The following is a 12,964-nucleotide window of genomic DNA, read 5'->3' as shown; positions in this document are numbered from 1 at the left end:
CACCATGAGGCTGCACTGGACCCACTCCCCTCACCCCACCGTCACCATGAGGCTGCACTGGACCCACTCCCCTCACCCCACCGTCACCATGAGGCTGCACTGGACCCACTCCCCTCACCCCACCGTCACCATGAGGCTGCACTGGACCCACTCCCCTCACCCCACCGTCACCATGAGGCTGCACTGGACCCACTCCCCTCACCCCACCGTCACCATGAGGCTGCACTGGACCCACTCCCCTCACCCCACCGTCACCATGAGGCTGCACTGGACCCACTCCCCTCACCCCACCGTCACCATGAGGCTGCACTGGACCCACTCCCCTCACCCCACCGTCACCATGAGGCTGCACTGGACCCACTCCCCTCACCCCACCGTCACCATGAGGCTGCACTGGACCCACTCCCCTCACCCCACCGTCACCATGAGGCTGCACTGGACCCACTCCCCTCACCCCACCGTCACCATGAGGCTGCACTGGACCCACTCCCCTCACCCCACCGTCACCATGAGGCTGCACTGGACCCACTCCCCTCACCCCACCGTCACCATGAGGCTGCACTGGACCCACTCCCCTCACCCCACCGTCACCATGAGGCTGCACTGGACCCACTCCCCTCACCCCACCGTCACCATGAGGCTGCACTGGACCCACTCCCCTCACCCCACCGTCACCATGAGGCTGCACTGGACCCACTCCCCTCACCCCACCGTCACCATGAGGCTGCACTGGACCCACTCCCCTCACCCCACCGTCACCATGAGGCTGCACTGGACCCACTCCCCTCACCCCACCGTCACCATGAGGCTGCACTGGACCCACTCCCCTCACCCCACCGTCACCATGAGGCTGCACTGGACCCACTCCCCTCACCCCACCGTCACCATGAGGCTGCACTGGACCCACTCCCCTCACCCCACCGTCACCATGAGGCTGCACTGGACCCACTCCCCTCACCCCACCGTCACCATGAGGCTGCACTGGACCCACTCCCCTCACCCCACCGTCACCATGAGGCTGCACTGGACCCACTCCCCTCACCCCACCGTCACCATGAGGCTGCACTGGACCCACTCCCCTCACCCCACCGTCACCATGAGGCTGCACTGGACCCACTCCCCTCACCCCACCGTCACCATGAGGCTGCACTGGACCCACTCCCCTCACCCCACCGTCACCATGAGGCTGCACTGGACCCACTCCCCTCACCCCACCGTCACCATGAGGCTGCACTGGACCCACTCCCCTCACCCCACCGTCACCATGAGGCTGCACTGGACCCACTCCCCTCACCCCACCGTCACCATGAGGCTGCACTGGACCCACTCCCCTCACCCCACCGTCACCATGAGGCTGCACTGGACCCACTCCCCTCACCCCACCGTCACCATGAGGCTGCACTGGACCCACTCCCCTCACCCCACCGTCACCATGAGGCTGCACTGGACCCACTCCCCTCACCCCACCGTCACCATATTAATAACGTAGACTCATACCACCTCTTTCCCCCCCAGACCACCCTCCCCCTTCAGGATTGACTCATTTCACCACCTCCCTCCCCCAAACCAACAGATGCTGGGAGCAGAGAAATAGCCAAAACACCAGATATTGGTGGGCCAGTGGTAAACTGGACCCTATCACCTCTGAGTAATTCTTGGGCCCAAAGACTCAGACCCTCCCCCTCCCCCACTCCAGTGAGAGGCTATTGCTGCCAAAATGAATAAAATTCAAACAAATCTCCCAGCGACAGATGTGTGGTGGGAAATCTGATGTCTGCATCGTGGCTTTACTTAGCCAGCCTTACACAATCAACTGGTAACAGGTAGGTAACAAGGTTCACAACGCACCAACAAGATAATGCGATCGGACTTTGTAACAGGCCTGGACCTCTGAAATAAGCCAACAATGAGTGCTGTGACAGGTAATAAAACAACACATTCTTGGCCATCGGGCAGAAGCTAAATGGGGTCTGCGGAACATTTAATGGGCTTTTAGATAAGCACATGAATATGCAAGAAATGGCGGGATATGGACCAAGGGGCAGGCAGAAGGGATCAGTTTAATTTGGCATCGTGTCTGGCACAATACTGGGGGCCAAAGGGCCTGTTCCAGTACTATGCTGTTCTACGTTCTATGAACACTTTAACCCACATTCACATGCAGTATAGAATCCCCACAGTATGGAAACAGGCCATTCAGCCCAACCAAACAGCATCCCACCCAGACACAGCTTCCTACCCTATCCCTATAACCCTGCATATCTCCTGGCTAACCCACCTAACCTATACATCCCTGGACACTATGGTGCAATTTCCCATGGCCAATCCACCCTAACCTACACATCTTTGGACTGTGGGAGAAAACCGGAGCACCCGGAGGAAACCCACGCAGACACGGGGAGAACGTGCAAACTCCACACAGACAGTTGCCTGAGGTGGGAATTGAACCCAGGTCTCTGGTGCTGTGAGGCAGCAGTGCTAACCACTGAGCCACCACGCTGCCATTTAGGGACCATTTCTTCACTGCTGGGTCCACTTCACTGATGCCACTGAACCCACACTCGCCCCGTGACCAGGAGTCTCTGGCTCCGTTGCCAGGCCAGGTGGGGTGTGGCCCTGAGTCAGCTGCAGATGTTGCTATGCCAGGGCCGCCATCTTGAAGAGTCCGCTGCCACTGGTAACACTGTCCCCGATCGTTGGAGAAACTTTGTCTCATGGCCCAGAACGCCGTGAGAATGACTCTCACTATCTGTACAGTTCAATGATTATCTGTCACTATGTTAAAGGAGGAGCAAAGAGGAATCACTGCCAAACCTGGCCTTATAAAAGAGGTGAATTAGTGCATATACCTGAGCATACAGCATGAAAACCACCAGAGATGTACCATATATACCTGTGAAAACTAAAAAACAAAAACTGTGGGTGCTGCAAATCCAAGAAACAACAGCAGAATTGCTGGAAAAGCTCAGCAGGTCTGGCAGCATCTGTGGAGAGAAATCAGAGTTAATGTTTTGGGTCGATTTCTGAAGAAGGGTCTTGAAATCCCCCACTCTAGGGAAAATACACCGTATCCATACTCCTCATGACTTTTATAAACCTTTATAAGGTCACCCCTCATTCTCCTCTGGTCCAATGAAAAAAATACCAGTCTTTTCCAGCCTCTCCTTATAGCTCATACACTCCATTCCTGTCAACATCCTGGTAAATCTCTTCTGAACCCACTCCAGCTTCATATTGTCCTTCCTATATCAGTGCGATTAGAAGTAGAGACACTACTCCAGAAGAGGCCTCACCAATGTCTTGTACAACCTCAGCATGACGTCCCACCTCCTGCACTCAAGGCTCTGAGCAATGCAGGCAAGTGTGCCAAACACCTTCCTAACCACCCTGTCTACGTGACGCAAATTTCAAAGAATTATGTACCTGCACCCCCTAGGTCTCTCTGTTCTACAACACCACCCAGGGCCTTACTTTTAATTGTATAAGTCCTGCCCTTGTTAGTTTTACCAAAATGCAATACCTCCCATTTATCCAAATTAAACTCCATCTGCCACTCCTCAGCCCAATTGATCTGGATCTCTTTGTAATCTTAGATGACCTTAGATGACTATCCACTTTACCACTAATTTTGGTGTCATCCCCAAACTAATGATGCTTTCTCATCTAAATCATTGATATAAATCTCAAAGAAAAGTGGACCCAGCACCAATCCCTGTGAAACACTGCTGGTCACAGGCCTCCAGTCCGAAAAACAATCCTCCACCATCACGCTCTGTCTCCTGCTAATTTTGTATCCAGTTGGCAAGTTGAAGCGTCATCTCGACTCAAAACGGTAACTTGCGCTCTCTCCATGGATAATCTCCAGCATTTTTTGGTTCCAGTTCTAGCAAGATCACCGAGGACACATAATGAGTCGGACGATCAGCCGTGATCATATTGCACAGCAGAGCAAACTCGAAGGGCCGAATGGCCTACTCCAGCCTATGATGTTTCTGTATTCTGGGACAGAGAAGTGGCAGTGAGTTCTGCCCATATTTAGAACGTTGTTTTGTAAACATTAGATATGAGTTAGTAACCCTGATAGAAAGTATATGCTTGAGCTCTTATCTACTGAGATGGCGCCACAGGCACTGGCCAGATGAACTTGCAAGGGTCATCCAACAGTAACAGTTCACAATAACAACAAGTAACCCCTTTTCCAGTTGAACTTTGCAGAAACAAATATGGGTGGCACGGTGGCTCAGTGGTTAGCACAGTTGCCTCACGGTACTAGGGTCCCAGGTTCGATTCCAGCCTCGGGCGACTGTTTGTGTGGAGTTTGCACATTCTCCCCGGTTTCCTCCCACAGTCCAGGTGAATTGGCCATGCTAAATTGCCCATAGTGTTAGGTGCACTAGTCAGAGAGGAAATGGGTGTGGGTGGGTTACTCTTCGGAGGGTCAGTGTGGACTTGTTGGGCCAAAGGGCCTGTTTCCACACTGTAGGGAATCTAATCTAATCAAAACTTGAGAAAGTAAGGATTAATTTAAAATGCTCACATGGGAGCCAGAAAACCATGTCAGGAGAGGGAGTGGGTGGATAGTTGGGGAGGTGGGGTCATGGGTTGAAGGTTTTGGGTCGTGAACTATGACAGATTAATGGCCACTGTTGAACTTGAGGCCCCCTCACTTTGGCTGTCATGGGCTCCCCCCTCCCCTGCTGCCTGCTCTTACAGAGTTTCTCCAGCCTGCTCTCCCTGCCCCACCGATCAGTCTGTCCACAACAACCAGACAGTGGAAATCTTTCAAGGTCTAACAATGGGGTTCGCTGTGAGATAAAGGTTCAGAGCAGTGGCTTGCAATAAATAAAGTTAAAATGAATGACAACAAATGAAACTTCAAAGGTAGAATTCCAAAGGTTAATCTAATCAGTGAATGATTTGTACTTTAATTTATAATGGCATCTCTATTACCAAACCAAGTTACCACACCATCAACTAATTCAGCACTCACGCCTTATCTCAGATACTAACTGATTAACCATCAGAAAATGCAGTCATTAAAAAGGGGATATGAGTGTGTTCACTGTTCTCTATGTCAGTGCATGTCCATGTATATGTGTCTGCGTGAACTCATATGTTTGTGTACAGTTGCATGTCCATATATATGCACCCAGACACACGTGTATACAGGAACAATTTTAGACTCATTTTTTAAGGTGAGAGGAGAAAGATTTAAAAAAAGACACAAAGTGCAATCGTTTTAGACAGAGGGTGGTTGGTGTGTGGAATGAGCTTCCAGAGAAAGTGGTGGATATGAGTACAGTCACAATATTTAAAAGGTTTGGAGGAATATGGACCAGGAGCAGGCAGGTGGGACTAGTTTAGTTTGGGATAATGGTCAACGTGGACTAGATGGACCAAATGATCTGTTTCTGTGCTGGATCACTCTATAAATAAGTGTCTTGTTACCACATTCTCCCCATACGCTTTGATCCCTTTAGTCCTATAATCCACATTCTATCTTGTGGAAGGAAACTGTGAAAAGGATTCAGCGGCTGGTGTTTATTAAATTGTATTTTTGTTGATGATATCAGAGGCGGGATAAAGAAGTTAACAAATTCAGACCGATACTGGTTGGCAGTGAGTAAGAGAACGTCAGACTGCGGGGAGATGGTCTGGTCAATTGGGCAGAAGAGTGGAAAGTAAAGCTCAAACCAGAGGAACACAATTAACGCGATTTGAAAAATGCCACAAGGGCCCACAATAACTGGGAGATGACTTAGTAATGTGGAGAAACAGGGAGACTGTCGAGAAATATCCATATATCCTCAAAGCTAGCAAGAAAGATTTTTAAAATTCATTCACTAGTTGTTTGCCCCTCCCTAATTGCCCAGAGGGCAGTTAAGAGTCAACCACATTGCTATGGGTCTGGAGTCACATGTAGGCCAGATCAAGTATGGATGGCAGTTTTCCCTTCCCTAAAGGATATTAGTGAAGCAGACGGGGTTTTCCGCACAATTGGCAACAGATTCATGGCTATTAATAGACTTTTAATTCGAGATTTTTATTGAGTTTAATTTCATCATCTGCCATGGTGGGATTTGAACCCAAGTCCCCTGAAAATGTCTTCTTTCTCTGGATTGACAATCCAGTGATAATAGCATTAGTCATCACCTAACCTACAATAAAGTAGGGTATATGGCATGCTTTCCTTTATTGTCCCAGGCTTAACATATAAGAGCAGGCAAGTTGTAGAATAATATACAACACTAGTTCGACAAAAGCTCAAGTACTTTGACAGTTCTGATAGCCACCATATCAACCCTAAGACCTTGGACCATAAGATATAGAAGCAGAATTAAGCCATTCGGCCCATCATGTCTGCTCTACCATTCGATCAAGGCTGACATGTCTCTCAACCCCATCCTCCTGCCTTCTATCTGTTACCCTTGATCCCCTCACCCATCAAGAACTGATCTATCTCTGTCTTAAATGCACTCAATCACTTGGCCTCCAGAGACCTCTGCTGCAATGAGTTCCACAGATTCCCCATCCTCTGGCTGAAGAAATTCCTTCTCATTGCAGTTCTAAAGGGTCATCCCTTCTCTCTGAGGCTGTGCCCTCAGGTCCTAGTCTCTCCTATGAGTGGAAACGTTTTCTCCATATTCACTCTACCCAGACCTCTCAGTGTTTTATAAGTTTCAATCAGCTCTCCCCTCATCCTTCTAAACTCCACTGAGTACAATCCTAGACTCCTCAACTTCACCTCATATGACAAGCCCTTCATCCCCAGGATTATTCTTGTAAACCTTCCCTGGACCCCCCTACCCGCCTCCAACACCAGCACATCCTTCTTTAAATATGGGGCTCAAAATTGCTCACAATATTCTAACTGCAGTCTGACCACAGCCTTATACAGCCTCAGCAGTACATCTCTGCTCTTGTATTCTAGCCTTCTTGGAACGAATGTTAACATAGCACTTACCTTCCTAACTGCCAACTTCCTAACTACATGTTAACCTTAAAAGAATCCTGATCTGGGATGCCCAAGTCCCTTTGTGCTTCAGGTTTCTGAAGCAGGAAAGATGTACTCCCATGTAGTTAAACAAGACCAGGCTGTAAGAGAGAGAGACAGAGAAAGTGCACATGTGTGTGTGAGACAGAGGCAGTGAGAGAGGGTTGAGGGGTAATAACAGAGAGAAAAGAGCTAAGGAGAGCAGCATTCAGGCAGAAGTGGGACAAGAGCAAGGTGATGAGAAACCCCAGGCAGGGCTACCAGGGATGAGAGTATGCAGAATTCCAAAGGAACTACAATTCTTCTTCATCCAACAGCACTGTGATCTCATAAGTAGACAGATCTATCCCAGCTGAAATGAGGATTGAATTGCTCGCTGTCAGTTCCAATCTGACCACACATCAGTAATCCAGAGAATTGGACCAACCTGCCTTCCTTCCCCACTGGGTTTCTGTGGCAACATACACTTTTACCTGCATGTTGCTGTCTGGAGCTGTGGACAGAGGCTTCAACATCCTTTCTATCACACGGCTGACCAGACCTCCCCCTCTCACTGTCACTGCCTACCGTGTGCATTACAGAGAATCAGCTGGTTTGACCACATTCTAAACACACCTTTGTTGGCTGTAGTGGAACTCAATTGCAAAGCTTCTACCACAGAGACAGGGACACTACCCACTGCGCCACTGATGATTATTAGCTGTAAAATAGTTAGACGAGCTCTTTTTGAAATTGAGTAGGCAACACTTGGATTACAGGGTAAAAAGCAGACCATGTTGTTCATACCATTTGTATTTCTAGTAGGGCTACAGGAGCGTACATCAGTTACAGCAAAGTTTGTGGGGCACATGGGGAATCGTGAGGGATGTCTGACTAAGAGGGCATGTGACAGCGGGGAACGCATGTAATGCCCATTTGGAGGGTGGTACAGTGATCAAGAAGGTTCTGTATGTTGGAAAACAAACTGCCCACTCACATCTTTGTGACTGTTCAGAGAGGTTTAAAATGTTAGTCCAACATGAATATGAACGGAGCCCTCAGGGAAGTTTGTAACCCCATGAAGAAATGTTAGGGCTGTTGATTTTCGGGGTTTCCTGATTAGATTAGATTCCCCACAGTATGGAACAGGCTCTTCGGCCCAACAAGTTTACACTGACCCTCCGAAGAGTAACCCACCCAGACCAATTCCCCTACCCTGTAATTACCCCTGGCTAATGCACCTAATACTATGGGCAATTTAGCACGACCAATTCACTTGACCTGTACATCTTTTGGACTGTGGGAGGAAACCAGAGCACCCAGAGGAAACCCACGCAGACACGGGGAGAATGTGCAAACTCCACACAGACAGTCACCTGAGAATTGAACCCAGGGTCCCTGGCGCTGAGGCAGCAGTGCTAACCATTGAGCTATTGTGCCGCCCCCACAGTGTCCCCTTCCATCTTCCACCCTGAGGACTGTCCTCTGAGAACTCCCCTCTGCCCCATGTCGGACTGGTTACAGTGGGCCTAATGTAGCCATGATGTGGAGATGCCGGTGTTAGACTGGGGTGGACAAAGTCAGAAGTGCTTCACTGACGAAGGGTCAGCTCTCCGAAAGCTTGTGATTTTAAATAGCTGAAAATGTGTTGCTGGAAAAGCGCAGCAGGTCAGGCAGCATCCAAGGAACAGGAGAATCGACGTTTCGGGCATAAGCCCTTCTTCAGGAATCCTGAAGAAGGGCTTATGCCCGAAACGTCGATTCTCCTGTTCCTTGGATGCTGCCTGACCTGCTGCGCTTTTCCAGCAACACATTTTCAGCTCTGATCTCCAGCATCTGCAGACCTCACTTTCTCCTCTGTGATTTTAAATAAACCTGTTGGACTATAACCTGATGTCGTGTGACATCTGACTTACCTAAAATCGACAATTTGTAATCGATTTTCTGGCGGTTTATTGAGTTTGTTAAGAAGCAGCTGTTTAGGTGAGGTACGTTAGTGAGTGGGTTAAGGAAAGTGTACATCCCTGACAGCTGGGCACGGCTCACTGATGCCAGAGGGCACACAGCCTGTTGGCCTGGAATGGCTCGGTCGTGTTAAAGTGGTGCAGCAGCATCCTGCTCTGCAGCCGAGGAGTTTGGAAATTCTTCCCTGGGTCTTCCTCCTCTTCTTCTGGTCCATCTTCTACCTGAGGAAGACAGCTCCCTGAGGACTGCCCTCTGAGAACTCCCCTCTGTCCCTGGCACTAATGGTTGTATCGTATTTCCAGGGGCAGGAAATTTACCCTGAACCCTTTAGCCTTTAGACCATAGAACAAATACTCAGGATGTTCAATGGTCATTGCCCTTTTGTCCATCTCCATTTGAAGGTTAGTTTTTATTCCTTCTATGGACAAACATTCCTATTTTTGAACTGATAATAGGATACGTTTGGCACCAGTTCAATGTACATCGTGACCTCTGTGTTTCTCGTAATGTTTCCCTTTTGTTTTCCTATGCTAGAATTTAAGGAAGTTAATTTCTGCTGTTAAATGAAATCTCACACTCTACAGGAAAATTCAGTTTTTATGGGGCCTCAATTTCCAAAAGGGGAAACATTGCTCATGAGACGTATGTTACACAGAATAAATCTTGCCTGGTTGTTCCCTGTTCCCAGCCGGGACTCCATGTTACTGATATTATCTTCAGTTTTACTCTTTCAGTTCCCTCACATTGCTGACTCACTCTCAGTAACACGTCATTGGAGTTGTAATGTTACAATGTTAACAAACCAAGCATACTTTGAAAGATTTGGCAATTCTGGAAACATCATCAGTCCAATTGCTTTAAAGTGACTTAGCAATTTTTCTAGATGTCACACAGTGGACACCTTTCATGTTGCCTTCACGATGTGGGAAACACTCAGTAAACAATCTGTCCCAGTCGGAAAGTTTGAATTAAAATTGCACAATTGGAACCCAAGGGAGGTCATTACAACAGTGTTTGGTCTGATATTGACATTCCCTCAAAATGTCTGACAAACAGGATCAAGTCTCCAGTTCTCCTCACTGCGCAGTCCATGTTCTTCTGTCATCATTGGTGTTTGGCAATATAACATGTACCTCAAAAACTGCGTCGAGTATGGGAGCTGGGGTTATACAACAAAAAGGCACAACTGAAATGTTCCAGACTTACAAAACAGGTTTCTGCTATTTCCCAAACCCCATCAGGGCAGACAGATTTTTTACAAACCACATCGGTGTGAGTCACTGGAGCCTGTCAGTTACTGGCAACACTGACTGTGCAACTTTTGTCTCAGCCCCTGCTCGAGTTCAGAATAAACTGTTCCAGCAAACATGCCTGTAGATCTAGCACTCCAGGTCATGCTGTTTGTTTCAGAGTCGGTTCCGAGCACGTGTTCAATGCAGGTCAATTAAAGGTGACCAATCACCTCCAGTACTGCCCTGTACATCTCATATGTATATGTTTGCACTAATGTGGACTCCAAGTTAGGTTAGTTACACTTCTGTGCAGTGGCCATGTTTTACAGGGTGGGGCGAATACAGTGGTAACCAAAAGGCTTTGGTGGGGATTTGTGAGATTCTTAGCTCTGTAGGAAGGTTAGATTGGCATGGGTAGGTTGGATTGGCTTTGGAAGTTTGGCTTGGCATGGGAAGGTTGGATTGGTTTGGAAATTTGGATTGGCTGTGGGAAGGTTGGATTGGCTTTGGAAGTTTGGCTTGGCATAGGAAGGTTGGATTGGTTTGGAAATTTGGATTGCCTGTGGGAAGGTTGGGTTGGCTGAGGTCATTTTCTTTCAATCAGATGAGGTTTAAATAAAATTTAATTGAGGCACATGAGGACGCATCATTGACTAGATAGGAAGGACTGACTTTGATCAGTAAGGACATCATTATTCAGAGGCCACAAACCTAAAGTAATAGTGGAAACATTCTGAATGTATGAAATAGGAGCAGCAGAAGGCCATTCAGCCCTTTCAACCTGCTCTGCTGTTTAATATGATCATGCTGAATTCCACATTCTCATCTGTCCCTGATAACATTTGTTTTAAAGAAGTTATTGAATTATATTAAATTATAGAAGCAGCTTGATAGAACTTCAGTTGGGCCACACTTGGTGTATTGCTTACAGTTCTGGTCACCACACTATCAGAAGGATATGGATGTTTTGGAGAGGACCTAGAGCAGATTTACCAGGATGTTGCCTGGTCTGGGGGATTCCAGCTATGAAGAAATCTTGGATAGACTGGGTTTGTTTTCTCAGGAATGCAGGTGACCTGGTAGAAGTTTATAACATTGTGAATGGCGTGGATAGAGTGGAAAGTGTGAGGCTTTTTCCCAGATTGAAGGGGTCAATTACTAAGGGACACAGGTTCAAGATGTGGGGGAGGGAAGTTTAAAAGAGATGTGTGAGGCAGGTTTTTCACACAAAAGGTGGTGAGTGTCTGGAACGCGCTACCAGAGGAGGTGGTGGTAACAGACACAATAGCAGCATTCATGAAACACCTGGCTGAATACCGAATATGAATAGGAAGGGAATAGAAGGAGATGGCTCATTTACTGTCTCGCCTTTGACTGCCACACACTAACAAGGAACAAGACTGGGTCCCCCTGCCTTTCAAGCCTGCCCTCACATTCAATAAGAGCAAAGCTAATCTGATTCTAACCTCAACTCTACATCCTGCATATCCCCTGGGTCATCAAGAATCTATCTAGCTTTGCTTTAAAAATATTTAAAGATTTTGCATCTGCTGCCATATAGAGTCATAGAGATGTACAGCATGGAAACAGACCCTTTGGTCCAACCTGTCCATGCCGACCAGATATCCCAACCCAATCTAGTTCCACCTGCCAGCGCCCGGCCTATATCCCTCCAAACCCTTCCCATTCATCCAAATGCCTCTTAAATGTTGCAATTGTACCAGCCTCACCACTTCCTCTGGCAGCTCATTCCATACACGAACCACCCTCTGCATGAAAACGTTGCCCCTTTGGTCTATTTTATATCTCTCCCCTCTCACCCTAAACCTATGCCCTCTAGTTCTGGATTCCCCAACCCCAGGGAAAATACTTTGCCTATTTACCCTATCCATGCCCCTCATAATTTTATAAACCTCTATAAGGTCACCCCTCAACCTCCAACGCTCCAGGGAAAACAGCCCCAGCCTGTTCAGCCTCTCCCTATAGCTCAAATCCTCCAACCGTGGCAACATCCTTGTAAATCTTTTCTGAACCCTTTCAAATTTCACAACATCTTTCCGATAGGAAGGAGACCAGAATTGCACGCAATATTCCAACAGTGGCCTAACCAATGTCCTGTACAGCCGCAACATGACCTCCCAACCTCTGTACTCAATACTCTGACCAATAAAGGAAAGCATACCAAATGCCTTCTTCACTATCCCATCTACCTGTGACTCCACTTTCAAAGAGCTATGAAGCTGCACTCCACGGTCTCTTTGTTCAGCAACACTCCCTGGGACCTTACCGTTAAGTGTATAATCCTGCTAAGATTTGCTTTCCCAAAATGCAGCACCTCGCATTTTACTGAATTCCATCTGTCTGAGGAAGGGAATTACAAAGACTCACAACCCTCTGAGGGAGAAAAAAGTTGCCTCGGCTCTGGTTTAAATGAGCACCCCTTTATTTTTAAACAGTGACCCCTGGTCCTAGATTCACTTACAAACATTCTTCCCCTCCAACAAGTCAAGACCCCTCAGGATCACCTTTCGAAAAGCTAGCTGCCATGAAATTCCTGATGAAGGGCTTTTGCCCGAAATGTTGATTTTCCTGCTCCTCAGATGCTCCTGTCCTGCTGTGCTTTTCCAGCACCACTCTAACCTTGACCATGAAATCAAGGTGGAGCTATTTGTGCATGCTTTGGTATCATTGTGCATGGAATTTGGTGATATCAGCAAGTGTGGATGCATTCTGGAACTGTATCTGCACATGTATAATGGGCTCTTTATTGGCCTTTATAGTGTTTGGAGTCATT

This window comes from Chiloscyllium plagiosum, chromosome 39 (genome assembly GCF_004010195.1).
Source record: "Chiloscyllium plagiosum isolate BGI_BamShark_2017 chromosome 39, ASM401019v2, whole genome shotgun sequence".
Taxonomy (NCBI): Eukaryota; Metazoa; Chordata; class Chondrichthyes; order Orectolobiformes; family Hemiscylliidae; genus Chiloscyllium; species Chiloscyllium plagiosum.
Note: the sequence above shows the minus strand (reverse complement) of the source record.